This window comes from Brachyistius frenatus, unplaced genomic scaffold (genome assembly GCF_029030835.1).
Source record: "Brachyistius frenatus isolate BFR_SWC_R1_liver_20210118 unplaced genomic scaffold, ASM2903083v1 Contig_46, whole genome shotgun sequence".
In the NCBI taxonomy this organism is placed as follows: domain Eukaryota; kingdom Metazoa; phylum Chordata; class Actinopteri; family Embiotocidae; genus Brachyistius; species Brachyistius frenatus.
Window position 1 is genome coordinate 1,410,226 of NW_027210645.1, and position 14,914 is coordinate 1,425,139.

The 14,914-nt window shown below is 41.2% G+C and overlaps 1 protein-coding gene across 1 annotated transcript in view; it reads left to right on the plus strand.

Moving 5' to 3' along the window:
- The first annotated feature begins 7,613 nt into the window (after positions 1-7,613).
- kcng2 (potassium voltage-gated channel, subfamily G, member 2) overlaps positions 7,614-14,914 on the plus strand; it is a 29,629-nt gene continuing 22,328 nt past the window's right edge. The window contains exon 1 of the mRNA XM_069703388.1: positions 7,614-7,725. The gene's annotated coding sequence lies outside the window, so the exon portion shown is untranslated. The remainder of the gene's footprint in view (positions 7,726-14,914) is intronic.

A 14,914-nucleotide genomic window follows, 5' to 3' on the forward strand; every position in this document is an offset into this window, starting at 1 on the left:
TGGCTTGAAAAGCAATTAGATTTAAAGAATATCTGTCAGGTTTTGCTTCGCCAAGGTGGGAACAGGAAGGTGTCTTCGACTTAGGAGGCAAAAACCATGTCGTTAGGTTCAAGAAAAAAATACTCACCTAAGGCTCGACACCGAAACTACTTGGTGAAAGATAGGAAAAGATTAAGGTTAAGATAAGTAATTACATAAGTTACTTAACGTATGTTAAAACCCTTATGGTATGTAAGGAACTGACTTGTGTTACTTATTATAAACCCATGACACTCTTTCACGGCCTCAAACCTTCCTGGGTGAAAGTCCTGTTGTTGTTTTTTTACATCCAGCCACCTCCAACCTGCCTCTCTACTTAGAATTTTTCCATCTTTATATTCTGTCACATGACCTGCATCACATGACCTATGTCACATGACTTCCTCTATCAAGCCCGGCCATACGTGTACTTTTTACGCCTAGATGAGGTGAAACGAGACACCGACGTGGGGTCCTCTACTGGACGGCCCAAACGCCCTGTTATACTGGGCAGTACAGTGAAAACGTATTAGCCAGGGACAGAGCTACGCTAAAGCACAAATACACAGTTCCGTTAGCTTAGCTTATGGACTTCATATAGATCAGACCGGCATTGCGTCATCCAGAGTCGGCTCTCATCACCACAACTCTTCCTGGGAGAAAACAATCCCACATACTTAAATTGATAGCAACTTTTGGAGACCCATTAAGGTAAAATAAGATGTCTGTGGAGGACACCTGACCTCTTTATGCCGGCCTGAGGGGACTGAAGAGGGATCAAATTAAATGTTTTGATTTATATAACATGTTTTATGGCAAGAAAAGTGGACATTTATTTACTTGACATGGTGTTTTTGGGTCATTTACAAACTCATATAACTGGTGGTTTTCTAAAAGTTTGGTTTTGTACCACTATTTTACATTAAAGTCTATGGTGAGTGTGGCTTGTTTTCCCCCAAAGTGCCCAGATGTGCCGGTCTGATCTATAGTAAACAGTAACAGTTAAACAGTTGAAATAGAGAGCTAACAGTAAAAATTATTTCTCTCAAGGTAACGGATGAATATCTGAAAAAGCTTAAAGTTATATTGGAAATAGTTTGATTAAAGCAATGGACCAATTGGTGAAACTGAGCTCAATTAAGAGATAAATGGGGGAAATATAGCTAACTGATAATAATGGATAAATGCCTGAGATGTGCAGCTTCTACCATCCTGCTTGTTATATGATAATATTGTAACAAAATCCGCTTTTAGGTAACTAAATTAAAACATTTGTGATCACATTTGGAAGATCACAGGTGGGGCTGGTTCACCTGAGAGTGCTGTGGGAGAACGTCTGACAGAAAATGTTGGGAACCACTGACACAGAAGCCGTCTAATGAGTACAACCTGAAATAAAAACACGTCTAATGATCCTTAAAGACCGAGGAAAAGCTCTCTGTGCGCATTAGCGGGAACAATCGTCACTATCTGACTGTAAACACTTCTCGGCCCTGTGTTTTCTTTCCTCTTTCCGTGTCTTCCTCCGGTACCGTTCGAAGCCTGGGAGGACACGAGGCTGGAAACATGTTGTGACCATAATCGCAGGTTTAGCAGCTTATTACTCACGGCCCAGTCACTTCATCCTCCCGCAGAGGGAGGGATGGAGGTAGGGAGGGAGGGAGGGAGAGGAGGGGAAGATGAGATGATGAAGTCAAAGTTTATTATGTACCCACATGGCTGATGCAGCATATTTGGAGCATGGTAATTCATCAATGTCAGATGCTTGTGGAGAGCGGTTAATAGCTGTGTTACTCATAGTTACTTATGTCTCAGGCTTGAAACTCACTGTGCTGTTTTTTTAAATTTGTTCTTTGTTTTGTTTTTTCTTAATCCTCCATGGGTACATGAGCTTTTCATGTGATGGATGAAAACCAAGAATAGTTCCCTGACTCAGAACATTTAAATTAAATATGATTTTACACAACAACAAACTTCCAATTCCATTTCATCAAGTGATGTGAACTGAGAACACCTTGAATAATAACTCCATGCACTAGGACAGGAAAAAAAGTCTGACTGCTGAGGGAAAGAGATGAGTGCAAAGGAGCGGGTGGCACATTAATAATGTCTGCCGGCAGACAAAATCCGCCCGGGAGGATGTCTTTCCTAGATGGGAGCTGGAGTTAACTCATGAAACGCACCAGCTAAAGTTAGAGGCACAGAGAGAGGAAAGGACTCGCACGGTTCATAACTTATAGAGGGGAAATTAGGAGGATTCTTTTTTTGGCTGACTGTGTGAGTTTACCCACTCCACTCAAAAGTCCAATTTACTTTGCTCAAATTAGAAGGATCTGTTACCATCAAATCTTGATTGTCTTTTTTCCCCAGTCATTTCACTGGTTTTTTAGTTAGAACAAGAACCTTTTCCACTCAGGGTTACATAAAGGTAGCTGCCAAAAGATGAAACCAGTTCAACACTTTGCATTCTTTTGTAAGGGGTGCCCGTAATTAGTGATGGGTGCTTGTTGACTGTCATCTTCGAAGCTAGTCAGAGCAATCTTTGAAAGAAGAAATGTTACATTTGTCCTCTTGCAAATGAAAAGATGAAGTCATGAGCAATTAAATGAAGCTTATGCATAAGTTCAATAAGGACGATCTGTTACCATCAAGCAGCAACCGGCTGTTCTGTTTTCATTGATTTGTGATGTGTTTGGATGAGCTGAGCAGGAGCGAGTGGTGGATCTGACTTGATCGCCGAGGACACTACGTCCGCGAATGACACTATTATGACTCATGGAAAAAATGGATTGACTTTGTATTTCATGAGAGAAGTTAAATGGGATTCTATGGAACCACAGCTGTTTTGGAGACAACCTCTAGTGGCCGTCGGTGGTATTGCAGTTTAAGGCACCTCTGTACAGGCCTCACTTTTCAGACCCAGAACCTACGTCTGCTTTTATTGGCCAATCGTAATTTGGTCATTCTGCCTCTCAGACCTCCTAATGTGCAACCTCCTCTCTTTCTTATAACCGCCTCAATCATCTGGTCGTCTAAGGAACCTCAACCGAAGTCCCATCGGCCATCCGCTTTTTCTGCTGCACCATCACCACCAGCGCCTACACTCCGGAGGTCCTGCCTTATCTCCCATAGTTGAAGTAACTCATGACATCTTTATATTAATAAGCCTGGTTACATACTTCCAGATGATCTCTTCCTATTGAAATGCACCTTAGTGTGATTCAGTACACTCGGGAGTTTTGCTGCCGCAGCCTTACTCGGTCGAGTCTGACTGGGAGCTAATCGGTGCTAATGCTACCTAGAGCAGCGTCAGCAAACTTCAGATAAATACCACCGTACAACAGACACCAGTGTGTTGGTAGACTTTATGACCGTTCCTTACTCACTCTACTGTTACGCTTTACAATAGCATCAACCCGTAACTGCTGCTCAGCAAAAGTCACAACGGCTCGCTTTAACGTCAAAACGTCTGAAGGATGATCGATGTAAACGAATGGGAAATGCAGTTATCCTGTTTCCAGTACCGGACTCGCACACCACATGCAGTCCTGTATGTGCTTTACTTGACTACTTCTAACAACTCCATGAATCATTGTGTCCGAGCATACGACCTATGACCCCGACAGCATGGATGGGAGTAAAGCTGAGCTCAGATGGATGGCAGACTGAGTTTGGTGGAGTTCAGAAGTTAACAGAGACGTATCAGTTCGCTACGCAGCCTGTGAAAAAATACAAACCCTGCAAGTGCAGAGTTTTACTTTGGCTTTGCTAGACAGGTGGATTAAACCCAACAGGGATACACACTGTTGCATAGGGTTGCAATGCATCGCATCATGGGTAATTCTCTTCTGGACTTGGCCTCCCAAAATGAATGGAAGCGCAGCACTCTGATGACTCGTTGATGAGTCCGTGACCGTGGGCTGCATCAGTGAGGATGAAGAGGAGGAGTACGGAGTGGTGATTGGGAGCTTCATCAGATGGGGTTGGGAGAGTCACCTCCAGCTCACCAAGGAGCTACTAACCTTTACTACCGTCCAGAGGAAGGAAATGGAGATGAAGGATTTGTACATGTTCCTGGGAGAGCATATGAACAATAAACTGGACTGGACAGACAACACCAAGCCCGTCTGTGAGAAGGAACAGAGTAGACAGTTCTTTCTTGGGAGGCTGAGGTTTTTTGACGTGCAGCAGAACAGTGCAGAGGTTCAACCGGTCTGTGGTAGCCAGTACATTGTTCTTTGTTGTGGAGCGGTGGAGAGGCGGCATCAAGGCCGGGGAGTCTAACAGACTCAAGAAGTTGGTGAGGAACCAACTTTGTACTAGACTGAATTATCTTAATTGCAACCTGGTATCATGCCAAGGCATGTAATACACCCACCAGTCCACCAGAGGGCAGCGTGTCAACATACCCGCTTGTGGTTTAGGACACCACAACCACGTGAAAACCCTCGATTAGGGTTTGAAAAAAAATAAAAATCATGTGGCTAGGGTGACATACGAAACAATGTTTAAAGAAATACACATCACCTTCTCCTAGACGCAAACGATAGCTTTTAACATGAAAGTCCTCGACTAACACCAACTGCCACCCCTCCAGCTGTCACTCAAGGACTTCACTCCCTTTCTACTTCTTCAGGAGGCACCTTCTTCTCATGCCAAGGCATCACACAAGCGTCAAGCGTCACACAGACACGCTGCCCTCTAGTGGATTGGCATTTGTAGTACAGTACATGCTTTTCAGTGATACTTGGCTGGATTTCGAGAATGAGCGACAGAAACAAGACCTTCCTGGGCAACCCGTCCCATCCTCTATGATGATGAGCTGACGCACCTTCAACCACAGACTCCAAATCCCACTTCCGTCTTTGTTCATTTTTTTAACTGCTTATCAAATTACTATTTATATATTTAGTATTTTATTGTATTTATACCTCTAATTAGTGTCACCTGCTGCCGTAAAATCCAAATTTCCTTGCTTGGGCATCAATCAAATCTTATCTTATCTTATTAAAACAGTGACTCAGATGATAGAACGAGTTGCCACCTAAACATAAGGTTAGCGGTTTAATCCCCATTTCCGACTGTCTGCAAGTGTCCCCGAGCAAGCCACTAACTGAACCTCAGTTGGAAGCAAACTGTAAAGTGCTTTGGAACCGCAAAGGTGTTAAAGCGTTATACATATGCAAACTATTTACCATTTAAAATGTTGTTAATGACATTAGTTGAATAAACTCATATCCGCTGAGAGTTCTGGGAGAGGTGGTGGACATGGTGGAGGAGTCCAAGTACCTGGGTGTGTCCATCGACAACAGACTGAACTGGAAGACCAACATCAACGCTGTCTACAAGAAGGTGATGAGTCGACTCTTTTTCTTGAGGAAACTTCGATCCTTCAATGTGTGCAGCGAGATGTTGGAGATGTTCTACCAGTCTGTTGTGGCCAGTGCTTTGTACTTCGCTGTGGTCTGCTGGGGGAGCAGCGTTGGAGCCGGAGACACCAACAGACTTAACAAACTGGTTAAGAAGGCCGGCTCCATCATTGGCTGCAAACTGGACAGCCTGGAAAAGGTGGTGGAGAGGAGGACGCTGAGGAAACTAGTATCCATATTGGATAATCCTGACCACCCTCTCCATCACCTGCTGCAGGGACAGAGGAGGACTTTCTCTAAAAGATTCCTCCAGCTCCGCTGTCACAAGGACAGATACAGGAGATCATTCCTGATACAGGAGATCATTCCTGATACAGGAGATCATTCCTGATACAGGAGATCATTCCAGATACAGGAGATCATTCCTGATACAGGAGATCATTCCTGATACAGGACATCATTCCTGCCGACCGCAATAAGACTGTACAATAACTCACCTCTGGCAAAATCCATCACACAACAATAACACCGTTGTCTGTTGTCTGTTTTTCTTGGTTGTTTAAATATATATATCTAAAAAAAACAACAACAACTTTGCACTATTGTTTAGTTAGTTTAATTTAATTATTCTATTTTATTTTATTCCATTTTATTGTATACTGTATACTGTGCATTTTTATATTTAATATTTTTTTACTGTTATTTTATTTCTTTCCTATATCGATAAATGCTGCTGTAGCGAAAGAATTTCCCCTTTGGGATTAATAAAGTATCTATCTATCTATCTATCTATCTATCTATCTATCTATCTATCTATCTATCTATCTATCTATCTATCTATCTATCTATCTATCTATCTATCTATCTATCTATCTATCTATCTATCTATCTATCTATCTATCTATCTCTATCCAAAATTTCTCCACGGGGGAAGTCTAATTTGTTTTCGCTTTCTCACAGAGAGGTCAGAGGCCAAACTCACAGCCATGAAGCAAAGTTTTCCTCGAGGATGCTTGAGGAATGAGAAACATTAATCTGACTTAATGTCATGTGTTTGAGGGGCAGTTTCTGCAACCAAACACCGTCTCTAAAAACAATCAGCTGTCCTTGATTTTTTTTTTTTTGTCAGTGAAACTTGCTTCGATTTAAAATCTGGCTGGGAGTCATTTTTTATGTTAGCACACTGGCAGCTTTAACCCTGAGCTGTTAGCAGCCATTTAGCAGAGCAGATCTGCTGCAAATGGATGCTTCTACTGCCATCACCGCCGTTTACTTTTGCATCAATCAGAATCCAGCAATTATTGCCTCTCTGCTGTCTCCCGAGTTCAGCTGACGTAGTGTTGACAGACCAGGCTGAAATGAAAAACAAAAGCCACACCTACTGGATCAGCTGGGTGTGCTTGGAAGGTTTACTCAGATAGCTAAAAAAAACCTGCATTTTTCACTTCATTAGCAGCTTCTGTCGGTTTCAGAAGCTACATTTCTCTTAAATTCATTTTACACAGGAAAAATGACCAGCAAAGATTCCCAGGAAATATTCTGCGGTCTATATCAAAATAAAATGACATTAAATGAGCAGTCAGCTGAAAAAATACGATGTTTAATCGAACTACAAAAGCAGCGGCCACATTTTATTGATGATCACTTTAAGATCAAAGTTTGGTGTCGGATTGATGACAAAAAAAATTAAGCCAAATTACTCACGAGATAAGTCAAAACAAAGTTGCGTCGTGTCAGTGAGAAGAAAACAAACACTCGTCCTGACGCTGTGAATCTGTACTGAAGCTGTCGTGTTGTTTTGGGGTTGTTGTTTGTTTTTTCCCAGAGACGCGTGTTTTTCAGAGCGCAGCGCAGCGCGAGGCGCGCAGCTCAGCGCGCACCTGAACCAGTCAGAGCGAAGCGGTGTGACCACGAGCGAGCTCGAAACAGCCTTTCACCTGCTCACACACACACACACACACACGCACACACACACACACACACTCTCAAATTCACGCGGTCCTCTGCAACATCTGCCACGTCGCTTCAGATGGAGAGACGGACAGTGTGACGGAGTCTTCGCTGATGTGGAATAACATTTCTTCCTCTTTGGCGTCTCCCGTGGACCAAATGATTTATTATTTTTTATTTTAGTTTGATTTTTTTTTTAGGGAGATTCGCCGGACGTTTGATCTGAACGTTTATTAAACAGCGACTTTTTTGTTTGTTTGTTTGAAACAACGTTAATCCTTACCACGATGTCCCAGACCGTCTGCGTGGAAAACTTGAAGGCATGCTGCGCGTCGAGGGGCGCGAGCGTGCGAGCGAGCTGAAACAGATGGACGCAACATCTCACTGGGTGAGTGTGGCAACTCTAACACTTCACATTTACAGGTTGTTTTTGGCTTTAACGCAGCCACAACTGTCCAATTCTTCTAGAGCCACAAACATCAGAGGAATCAAATACTTAAGACACAAAGGAGGACTGCCGTTTTCCTCCCTTTAATATCATAAACATGACATCCTCAATCCCTGACATCCCATTGTTTTTCCTATAGGGAGCAGCAAAGTCGATAAAAGGGATTACGGTTTCAATTAATGCTTTGTTTTTATTCGCTATTACAAAATCCCTAATCTTCCTAAAGGGACTTCTAGAAGTGGCATCTCCTGTAACGGTACTACATTATTCCTATGGGGAGTATTATAGGACTACTTCTTTCATATAGGGATGTTTTAGTGCATATTAAACCATCACCTCTGCTGTTTATAGGCTGTTTCCCATGCACCCCTCCTCTTCCCTTTCCAAACCTTCACCATTCAGAAGGATTGTCCAGAGGGGGGGGGGAATTAGATTTTCCTGCCAATATTTGAGTAAAGCAGTTAGACGAGAGGCTTTTAAAACAGCTGTCATGCTTTTTCAGTGGCGTCCCACTCATGCTTTCTTGTATGGATCTTCCATATACATGTCAGTGGTTCTCCCCCCCCTCTCCCTGCGCTGAGGATCGTTAACCTGTTGAAGTGTGGAGAGGGATGCTCCTGTTTCTTTCTGCATCCCAAACCAGAATGAAAGGAACAAAACACCTACAGCAACTTATTTCCCTTGTTAGTCCTCCTCCTCTGGAGCTGAAGGTGAGCTGAGAACCGGCAGACTGTTAGGCAGGAGACAGAAAGCTGCTGCTCTGCTTCTGTTTTTTGTGTGTGTGTGTTTTTTTTTTAAAGAAGTCTAATGAGAATATGTTTCATGTGTTCGTAAGTAGGCGGCTGTTGTTCTTTCTTTTTTGTGTGTGATCTCTAAACTCCATTTCTGCCCTAATAGCTGTGCTTTCACGCAAACATCATTTTCTTCGGTCTCCTGTTCACGCTCAAATAGATTCTTTCCCTCGCAGCAATTTATTCAGCCCATTATCTCTCCCTCCCTCTGTCAGGCTTTGGGAAATCCAACCCTTTGAATCAGCTGATTGACACTGAGTGTCAGGCTCCGAGCATAGGTTTAATTTTTTTAGTTAGAGACTTTCATGGTACTTAAGAAACTTCTGAAGAGCAGTAATGATGTGAATTGAGGCTCCAGCGGAGGCCGAATTGTATTTTTTTTTATGTGGTCCTGTACCAAAGTGAAAGGGCAAATGTTTCTAAAAAGAAAATGAGTCCAAAATGCACCAAAGTGGTGCATTTATTATAAGAATTAAATTAAAGAAAAAGAAACAGCACAACAGTGCCTGAATCACGGCATCCCCCCAAAACTCAATGAGGAACAAAAAAACCTGCCTTTTGAAGCCCATCCAGAATTATTCTTACATATAAATCTTTTGTATTATTTGTTTACAACAACAGCAGGACAGTTTTATTTTTCTTGTGTTGCTCTAAATCTGTTGTATTATTTGTTTACAACAACAGCAGGACAGTTTTATTTTTCTTGTGTTGCTCTAACATGCTGTCTGAGAAGCACCTTGTTAGAAGATGCACCGTTTTTGACTGTTTTATTACCGTTTAAAGTTCCAAAGGAATATTTTGTCAAATTGCCAATTGCATTTTAGATTGAGACACATATAAAACCATTTCATAAATCACAATATTTTTTTTCCCCTTCACATGAAGACTAATATAAAACATCTCAAATGTCATCATATTAAATGATGGAAGACCTGGATAGCCTAGACTGTTCTGGAAAAAACAAACAAGATACAGCATGAATGAGTATCCTTTATACTGACTAAGATAAGAGCTTAAAAGTGAAGGTTGTAAAATGTCCCTAAAATTGCCTGCAGTTTATAGATTTAATGTTACACCGCCTTAAAACTACCGAGATAATTGGCAGCTCAGTTGTTCCACAAACTTCCCAAAACCTGTTTCCTCCTTTTATTCAGAAGACAAAACACAACATGAAATACTTACAATTACTTACAATACCCAAAGTTTTTTTCTTCTTTCCTTATGTATTTTTAAAAGCTGCAACAATTTGTATTGTCACAGTCGATAGTTGAAAGAAACATTGAACAAGTTGAAAGAAACATTGAACAATTTTAATCATCGTTTTATCGTCGTGGTTGTTTTCTTTAGTTAAACTTCTTCAAGCAAAAGGGCCAAAACTTTAATAGTTCCATGTTATCAGATGTGCGAATATATAATCTGCTTTTGGTCATCTGACATTGCAGTAAAGCAAATAATTGTAAAAGTAAAAAGTAAAACATTTAATGAATGAATTCACTTCATATGATGTAAACTGTGTTGGGCATTTTTCAATGTTCTGAAGTTTTGTAGACCAAATAATGATGTACTTTGATCTAAAATGTCCATCACAGTTTCCTCTGATCAGTGTGGGAGGGTCTGTGCTGCTCAGGCCTGTTGCTGGATTTGTTCCTGGTCACAGTCTGAAGTCACAAGTGCAAATCTTTTTTTTTTTAAGCTTTTTAAAAAAGTAAATACTGTAATGGATTATAAAAAAAAAATCCCCCCAAAAAATCAACCCATCTAGCCCATTTATAATTCATACTAAAGCAGGCCGTGCTGTTTTGCCGTTTTCAATTCTGAACATTTGGTATTGAATCGATAATAAAGCCTCTCCATAGAGAGACCCAGCTGGATGAAACCATCCGTCTCTGCGGCTCATAATGTAGGAGGTCCTCGCCCTCTCTAACCGTCACTATATCACATATGTGATTATGTCGTGAGAAGTACTCTTTCCATGATTATTCCAGCTCAAGAGTCATTTTGCGTCACTCTCAATTATGAAATGTTTTTTTTTGCTTTGCTGATTGCTGCGCTGATTCTGCAGGAAAGAAACTTTCCTTCATATTTCTGAGTAGTGGCTGTCAGTGGCAAAAAAAAAAAAAAGTCTCTCTTAAGGAGCCCAATCAGTGAGATTTAGTAGCCGGTCCAGTTCAGGTTCAGTGTCACTCAAAATCTCCACATCCTGAAATAGACGTCTGCTTCAGCCGTTTTACCAAGATGAAGATTGAGTGGATGTGGGAAGGCGGATGTATCAGTGATGCATGGGTTGCAGATTTATGCAAAGTGACATGTAAATTATATTTGCATGAGCAACTAGAGGTAAAAGAACAATGCAGAATTTAAAACTGCTCCATCTTCTGGAGCTGTTTCTAAAGAAGAAAAAAGGAGAAGGCGACTGCAGACTGTTTTCAGTTAACTTTTTTCCTTACAGATCCATATCCAGCATTTCAAGTCAAATCACAGAGGCGTCGAGGGTCACTGAACTATGGCAAAATCCGTTTGTATTTGAAGTGAAAGGAAAGACCATGACCTTTATGACCTCGGCTCTACTAACCTCAAATAAGGAGGATGAGATGGATGCAAAGTACTTGTGCTTAAAACGAAAGCAAAAATGAATCTACGTGAAATAGACAAACTGTTACATTAATATGGCCTGGTTTATTGAATTTCAAAAGCCTTGCTTGTTTTTTTGTTTTTTTTTACTATAGACTGTATATAAAAATGGATGTATTGGTCTGACAAGTGAGGCCAGAGGGGAGTTGCCTTAAAGTGTTATACCACTGAGGGCCACTAGGGGTCGGCTCCTAAAAGGCTCTGGCTCCACAGAGTCCCATTCAACTTGTCATGAAATCCACAGTCAATACGTTTTTTTCCAAAAGTCATTTTGGTGTCAATCACGAGAATCACTTTTACTCATAAGTTTTCTCACGGTCCGTCTGAAAACAATTCCATCATTAATGAGATATTAGGCCTCAAAAGTCCTCAGGTTCCCAATCAGATCGAGTCAGATCCAGCGCTCGCCCCTCCACAGCTTGTCCAAATGTGGTCACTTATGGCTCCAAAAAACAGCGAGATGGTGACGGCCAAAATGAGGAACTCAAGGCACGGTTGGTTGCCACTTGGTTTTTACTAGTTTAGCAGCAAAGTACAGAGACAACATAAACACGTGCTGCGTTCGGATTGTCCACTTGTTCACTATATAGCACGCTACCTAATGAACAAGTGGCCAATCTGAGTGGATTTTGTTCACTATATAGTACGCTATGTAGTGGACAAGTGGACAATTCGAACGCAGCAACACTCTAATTAAACAATACTGGAGTCCCTCACTTTCAAAATTTGGTGAAAAAACAAGACCATGATTCCTCAACCATGTTCGCAACTCCATCAGGCTGTTGATGCGAACATGCCTGCCGCCGTAATGTTTGCATGTCGATGTTCAGCAGGTACAATGTTTAGCATCATCAGTGTGTTAGTTTGGTACTATAGCATGCTAACATGTATTAATTAGCACTAAACAGACTTAATGTTACAGTTGAGGCTGATAGGAATGTAATTAGATTTGTAGATACTATATTTGGTTATAAACCAAAGTAAGTGGCCAAAAGGAAATTTTGACCTGTTGAAGCCACAAAAAGAAAGTGCTGGGGATCAAAGTTATAACAATTCTATTATGTGTTGGAGGTCATGGATACGTGCAACAAATTTCTCTGCAATTTGTTCAATAGTTGTCGAGATATACAAATAAAAAACGCAAATGTCAACCTCATGGTGGCGCTGTAGTAAAAGTTCAGATGTCACCAACTGTGGACATCTGTACCAAGTCGTGTGCCAATCCATCCAGAAGTTGAGTAACTTGACTGAAAATGAAAACTTTAAATGGTGTTGCTCGAGGAAAAGTCAGAGGATCTGTCACCTCCAAGTTGTCAAGATATTTCACTGTGAACCAGAAATGTGAATTTTGTGGTAGTGTTTAAGGAAAGGTCGGGTGTCACTAAAGTCATCGTCTGGGGAACGTGAATAACCTTTCAAGAAGCTATTCCAGTCTGGACCAAAGACATGGACCACCCAAAGCCATGAGCACTCAGCTTTTTGATTGAACTTCTCACAACTCGTGTCCGCAGTAGTACGACTTCCTTTTGTGGAGCCACAAGCTAAAAAGGGTCAGAAACCACAGCACTGGATAAACTCACTAATTTATTTCTGATCTACTTTTACATTCACAGGACAAACATGTTTGATGTCGAAAGCTTGTTTTTATAAAATGGAATAAACTGACCCCATTTAAACGTTCTACATCAAATGTTAGAAAGATGGTCCTAAATTTCAACTAAAACTTGGTTTTGCATTTGTACTTTTTCAGGTTTTTGTTCCTTCAGAAACAATTTATGAATAAATATGGACAGAAGGAAGAATTGTTTCCGACAGTACATTCAGTGCATGTTTGTATTTATTCTCCACTTAAAAGACTTAAAACAGTCGAGAGATTTAAAGACCTTCACAGCCCTGCTCCACCCACCAAACAGATGTTTTTACTTCTTGTTCCTGCTGCTTAGGACTAAACTGGCTGGGCGTAACTGACATCTTTCTCATTCTTTATTGCATTTGTTAAGGCAGGACCACTTACACCTTATTCATCTTTAGGTAGGTTGAGTTTGTCGACTTTCGTCTAACCTCCTCGAGCTTCACACTGAGTGGACATCATATTAACCAAAATAGTATAAGATACCTGTGAGACTGTGCGGGAAATTAAAAGCTGAAGTGCATTCCAAATTGTCAGACTTACAACGGTCAGCTAAAAAGTATCAAAATCAAAGCAGCACATCCAGATTTATTCTTTAATCCACACATTTTCCCAATCAGAAATCCGGTGGCTACATTACACGCAACTCAACCACCGACAGTTTGGTTTGAATTTTGGTTGTATTATTTTTCAGATGAACCGCCAGAAAACCAATAAGAAGGAGCAACTTCATTGAATGAGACCTTAATAACTTGTGGAAAAAAATGATTGAGACGCATTACATGAGAGACGTTGAATAAAAGTCTATAGAGCGAGAGCCTGTTTGGAGCCAACCTCTAGTGGTCCTCGGTGGTATTGCAGCTTACTTCTGCATTGGCTTCATTTTCCAGACCTGTGAACTATGTCCACTTTTAAATGCAGTCTATGGGAGCATTCTGACTAATGCTAACTCGAGTGACATCACATGAGGCAATTTATCAGACTTTGCAGCTGTCTGGAAAAACAAACTTAGCGCTGATTCTAATGGTTTTATTTTCATTTCATATTTGTGACAAACTCTGTAGTGCAGCTACAGCCAAGGAGGAGTTAGCTTCATTTAGCTTAAAATGTGGAGCCAGGGGAAACTTTCCACTTCATGATTAATAGACAGACACGAGAATGGTGTTAATGTTTTTATCCATCACTCAGAAAGAACATGAATTCACTTTTTTCCCAAAAATGGCAAACCGCTCCTTGAATGAGGACTAAAAATACTAAACCAAAGATACTTTTTGGCCTTGTATTTCCAGGATTATTTGACATGTTATTCCTTCATGGTTTGAACTCTCTTGCTCTCTCTATATATATAGCTTGAATGTATTCTCTTTGTGCTTCTGACCTACCCCTGGGTGCAGTGTCATGGTCAATAAACTGCTCCTGTCAGAAGCACTTTGCTGAGTTGCTGCAGAGGTCCCGCTCTCTGAACCCCTCCCCGGCAGAAAACGACCTCTTTCTAAACGAGTGGCCTCACAATAGAAGAGCAAACTCAGAGGGTAGCTGGAGGGGTCCCAATTTGTTGCGATGATGCACCCAGCCTCCCTCCATCAGCTCCCCTGCCTCAGGTCCAGTACAGTCATCCTTAGCCAGTAAAGGATCACAGGTTTGTTGCTATATTTATGTAGACTGTGTATCCAGATGTCCATTTTAAATAAAACAACAAATGTCTCAGCTTGTAAAGAAAACACGGCTTCTGAAATGTGTAATTGGATCTTAAGAGCTTTTCTCAGAAGATGTGCACACATTGACAGATTTGACTGTGTGATCAGGCGGTGATGACCCTGGTCGGGTTCAGCAGCAACAGCAAGAAGTCAGACATCAGTGTCGGGAACGAGTCAAAAACTCCAAAACCCGTAAAAGCTGACGTTGTTTTTGCTTGATCATCATTGATTCTTGGGTAAATCGGACGTAAAAAAACATTTTATTTACAAGTACAAACATGATGTTGCCCCTACAGAGGCACATCTGGATTAGGTTACTAGCTGTAAATGTGAATCAAATATTTTCTTAAATATCTGTTTATCTAGAATCGGGTCATTGA